Source organism: Nelumbo nucifera, chromosome 4 (genome assembly GCF_055504915.1).
Source record: "Nelumbo nucifera cultivar China Antique chromosome 4, China Antique-T2T, whole genome shotgun sequence".
NCBI lineage: Eukaryota > Viridiplantae > Streptophyta > Magnoliopsida > Proteales > Nelumbonaceae > Nelumbo > Nelumbo nucifera.
In genome coordinates, this window is record NC_142652.1 from 75,403,620 (window position 1) to 75,409,322 (window position 5,703).

The following is a 5,703-nucleotide window of genomic DNA, read 5'->3' on the forward strand; positions in this document are numbered from 1 at the left end:
ATTTACTGCTTACTCTTCTAACCTGATTTGAAGGCAATTGGGCCAATATTTTAGATAGATTTTAGTTTATAATTTTTAGCTTTCATTAAAGTTTTGATTTATTGTTGATCAGATAAGAAGTGCCCAATTTAGTATTGGTAATTGTTTCCTAAATCCTCGTGGGAATGATACTTCACTCACTACTTTATTACTTGAGCGGCTAGTGCACTTGCTAGTGTCACAATGAGCCACACACCAAGTTTTTGGCGCTGTTGCCGGGGATTTAGGGAAGCAATATTAGGAAACATTGGGCATTCTTAATCTGGTCTCAGTCATCATTGCATTCATAGATGGTTTTAATTGCTTCATTTTATATTTTAGCTTTGAATGCAACAGCTGTACTGATTTAATTTGTTTCTTCTTTCTTCAGTAGATTACTTCCTTTCCTTGTTTTAGTTTCATTTTAATAAAGGTAGACTTGATTTCCTTTCAATCTTGGTGTTGTTACCTTCAAAAAAAAAAAAAACAAGAAAAATTCATAACAACATAAGTGTTGCAGATCTGAGTTGCATTCGGCACTCAGATCTGCTATAGCAGAACTGCAACACTCAGCTGAAAAAAAAAATCTGTTCTCAGCCCTTTATTATTCTTTTCTTTCATTACAAAAAGAAAAAAAAATATATTTAGACAGTGAAAAAAAAAAGAGAGAGAGAACCATATAACCGAAAGAATGGAAACCAAGGATTCGGATCAGAACTCAGATCTGAGTTCAGATCTGAGTTCTGCTGTAGCAGATTTGCAACAGTTCAGATCCGAGTTCCCTTGAACTCAGACCTGAACTGATATAAATTCAAAGGGTAATTGGGGGTTATCTTCACCCCAATACACCCTAGAACAAATCTGCTATCTCTATAAAACAATTGGATAGCATTGGGTAAAGAAATTCAGATCTGAAATCACCCAGATCTGAACTGGGACTGTGAACAGAGCAGGATAGAGGGCAGACTTTGCAATGTTAGATAACTTGTACTATGATCTTTTTTTTTTGAGCTGATTTGGTTGAGGAAAAGTGGGTTTATTTTGAGGAAAAGAATAGCATGAGAGCTTTCAGATCTGAACTTCAAATCTGACTTTCAGATCTGAAACTCAAATCTGAATTTCAGATCTGAAACTCAAATCTGCTAGATTCAGATCTGAGTTCAGCTGATTGCAGGTCTGCATTCTGCTAGGTTCAGATCTGAGTTCAGATGAACTCAGACCTGAACCTACTCAATTATGACTGATATTTTGATACATCAGACTTGTCTCATGGCTGAAAATGTAGCAAAGAATGAAAGAAATTTGATGTGAACTCAGACTTGGGTCAGATCTGAGTTCAGTTGGTTGCAAATCTGCTAGGTTCAGATCTGAGTTCAGATAACTCAGACCTGAACCTACTCAATGTGAGATATCAGATTAGCTTCAGGGATCAAAGGGTAGCAAGGAATGAAAAATATTTGAAAGAATGATATCTAAGCCTTCAGATCTGAACCTCAGATTTGAGCTCAGCTAGTTGCAGATCTGAATGCATGTGGGTTCAGGTTTGAGTTCATCTGAACTCAAACCTGAACCCACTCTATTCTGATGTGAAATATAAGCCATGAATGGTAAAATCAGATCTGAATTACATGAGAATCTGAGGCAGTATGAGTACATGATCTGAAATTTCTTTGAACTTGATGTTTTGTTATCTTTTAAATCTCTTGCACCCGATCTGAATTGATGTTTGGATTAGATTAGGACTGATGTTTAAATCTCTTGCAGCAGTTAACAATACCAAACATTGCAGATCTGATTTTTCAGGTCTTAGCAAGTGTTTGATATGCATAAGCTATACAGGTTTGGGCTTCAAATGTAGAGCTTAAAATCCTTAAACCAAGCCTAACTCTGATATCAGCCCTAACGCATCACAGATTTGATAGATGTATATTGCAGTGTATACCAATGAGTGTGTATGAGATATACAGCTCAGATCTGAATTATTATTTGTTAGTTTCTCTGGACTAACAATACCAAAGACTTGCAAATCTGAACTCAACTAAATTGGATCTGAATTCAGATGTTGCAATCGATGGATGTAGATAAAGGAACCTTGAATAAGATATTGGTTTAAATCTGCTTTTAGTATAATCAGCTTCATTTATTCATGATAGGATGTAGGTTTTTGTATTCCAATAATTCACTTTACATTTTCAGTTGTGATAGGATTAGTTATTTATTTTCTTTTGTGAATATTGGCCTTTTTATTGCTTTGACCTTAACAGTTTATGACAAGCAGACCTGAACTGGAAGAGATCCTTTACAACCCGGAGATTGAACGGACTCTCCGTGTCCGTTTGAGAGCTGCTAGGCAAGTCAGACAAGAAGCACAAGAAGCTCAAGAAGCTCAAGAAATGGCTGAGTAGAGGACTATGATGGACTATGCCAAACCCACTCTCACTGGAGCTGCCTCCAGCATTATCAGGCCCAATATTGCTGCTAACAACTTTGAGATCAAACCTGCCATCATACAAATGATTCAAAACACGGTGCAATTCTATGGATTGGCCCACGAAGATCCCAATGCACACATTTCTAACTTTTTAGAAATTTGTGACACCTTCAAACACAATGGGGTAAGTGACGACGCCACTAGGTTGAGGTTATTCCCATTTTCTTTGAAGGATAAAGCCAAAGCATGGCTGAATTCATTACCGGCAGGATCAATAGCTACATGGGACGAAATGGCCAGCCGTTTTCTCTCTAAATATTTTCCCCCTTCTAAAACTGCTAAAATGAGGAATGACATCACTACTTTTTTCCAGCAAGAGGGGGAATCTTTATATGAGTCATGGGAACGATACAAGGAGCTATTAAGAAGAGTTCCTCACCATGGCCTCCCCATTTGGCTGCAAGTGCAGACTTTCTATAATGGTCTTACTGACTCAAATAAGACCATATTAGATGTTGCAGCCCGAGGATCCATAAATAATAAAACTCCTGAGGTTGCCCATGCACTTATTGAGGAAATGGCAGCCAACAACTATCAATGGCATTCGGAAAGAACTCAAACTAGGAAGCAGCAAGGCTTGCATAATGTTGACACTTATACAGCACTATCTGCACAAATAGGAGCACTCAGTAAGAAAATAGATGAAATGCAGATAGCTGCCATGCATGTGCAGCCTCTTAATTGTGAATTGTGTGGGGGAGGCCACATCAGTACAGACTGCCAAGTTGGAAATCAGTTCAGACCATCTATTGAACAAGTTGACTATGTCAGCAATTCGTCAAGACAGCAGGGTTACCAAAGTCACCATACTTTTCATCCAGGATGGAGGGGGGACATTCAAACCAATCCTGGCCAAAACAGCATACTTCCAAGCCGTTCCACCAGACTTATCATCAGCCTGAACCAAAATCCAATTTGGAGGAACTGATGACAAAATTTATAGCAGGTGCAGAAACTAGGTTCCAGAACCAGGAAGCCTCAATCAAAAACCTGGAAAACCAAGTGGGGCAATTGGCACAATTAATCTCTTCCAGACTACCAGGAACTCTTCCAAGCAACACTGAAGTGAATCCACGAGAGCAGGTGCAAGCTATTACCTTAAGGAGTGGAAAAGATTTGCCCAAGGTAGAAAAGAAGAATTGGGCTGAACCCAAGGCAGAAACAAGCCTTGGGACCAGACAACAGAAGACGGAACAACCAGAAGCACAACAAGGGATGCACCAACAGCCACAAGTTCCATTCCCTAACAGGCTGAAGCAACAAAAATTGGAGAAGGAATTTGGTAAGTTTCTTGAAATATTTAAAACTTTACATATTAATATTCCTTTTGCTGATGCTTTAGCCCAGATGCCACACTATGCAAGGTTTTTGAAGGAATTATTGGCAAACAAAAGAAAACTGGGAGATGTGGCTACAGTTGCTTTAAATGAGGAATGTTCTGCTATCCTTCTGAACAAGCTGCCTCAGAAACTCAAAGATCTAGGGAGTTTCACTATTCCTTGTACCATTGACAGTTTAAAAATTGAAAAAGCTTTATGTGACCTGGGAGCTAGCATCAATTTAATGCCATATTCTATCTTCAAGAAATTGGGGTTGAATGAACCCCAACCCACTAGAGTGGCATTACAATTGGCTGATAGATCCATTAGACATCCTAGGGGGATCATAGAAGATGTGTTAGTTAAAGTTGACAAATTCATTTTTCCAGTTGATTTCATTGTGTTAGACATGCAAGAAGATGTGGAGGTCCCGCTTATCCTAGGGAGACCTTTCCTGGCTACCGGGAAAGCAATGATTGATGTCCAACAAGGACAACTCAGCCTTAGGATACAAGATGAGGAGATAATTTTTAAAATGTCTGATGCAATGAAACATGCACCCTTTAGTGATGATTCTTGTTTTAAGATTGATGCCATTGAATTGACAATTGATGAATGCTTCCAGGTAAGTAGAATAACTGATCCTCTTGAACTCTGCCTCCAGCAGGGAGAACTTGAAGAAGGAGAAAATGAAAAAATAAACCTCATGATAGCATACCTGAACGATAAGCCTCAATTCAAGGGAAAGGGGTTTCTTAAATTAGAGAACTTAGGCAAATTGCCTGGACCATCAGGTAAGCCATCACCCCAAGAACCCCCTACCCTTGAACTGAATCAATTACCATCCCATTTAGAGTATGCTTTCCTTGAGGAACCATCAGATCTCCCCGTGATAATTTCCGCAGCGCTGAATCCCTTACAAAGAGAAAAATTATTAAGAGTGCTGCGGGAACACAAAAATGCTATAGCTTGGAAGGTAGAAGATATAAAAGGCATTAATCCATCAATCTGCACTCACAGAATTTTGATGGAAGAGGACAGCAAGCCTTCCGTTCAGCCCCAAAGGCGCCTGAACCCCAACATGAAAGAAGTGGTAAAGGCTGAAATAATTAAGTTGTTAGATGCTAGGATCATTTATCCTATTTCTGATAGTTCTTGGGTAAGCCCTGTGCAAGTTGTGCCCAAGAAAGGGGGTATGATTGTTGTTCCAAATGAGAAAAATGAACTCATCCCTACTAGAACCGTCACCGGATGGCGTGTGTGTATTGACTATAGAAAATTAAATGAAGCCACCCGGAAGGACCATTTCCCTCTCCCATTTATGGACCAAATGTTGGAGAGGCTAGCCGGGCATGAGTATTATTGTTTCTTGGATGGATATTCAGGGTATAACCAGATACCAATTAAACCAGAAGATCAAGAAAAGACCACTTTTACTTGCCCATATGGAACCTTTGCATACCGAAGGATGCCCTTTGGGTTATGCAATGCCCCAGCAACCTTTCAGCGATGTATGATGTCTATATTTTCTGATATGGTTGAAAAATTTATTGAGATCTTTATAGATGATTTTTCAGTTTTTGGCTCTTCGTTTGATGCATGTTTGAATAATCTGGAACAGGTGCTTACTAGATGTAAAGAAACACATCTTGTGTTGAATTGGGAGAAATGTCATTTTATGGTGCAAGAAGGCATAGTGCTTGGACACAAGATCTCTCAAAGAGGTATAGAAGTCGACAAGGCCAAGGTGGAGGCAATTGAAAAATTGCCAACCCCAACATCTGTTCGTTCTTTGAGAAGTTTCTTAGGACATGTCGGATTCTATAGGAGGTTTATTAAGGATTTCTCAAAAATTTCCAAGCCATTATCTACCTT

At 39.1% G+C, this 5,703-nt stretch overlaps 1 non-coding gene across 1 annotated transcript; it reads right to left on the reverse strand.

Annotated features, from left to right (window-relative positions):
* Positions 1-2,789: 2,789 nt before the first annotated feature.
* On the reverse strand, positions 2,790-2,896 carry LOC148800740 (small nucleolar RNA R71). The gene has a single exon (XR_016071021.1). It is a non-coding gene; the product is annotated as a small nucleolar RNA R71 (small nucleolar RNA).
* Positions 2,897-5,703: the final 2,807 nt, after the last annotated feature.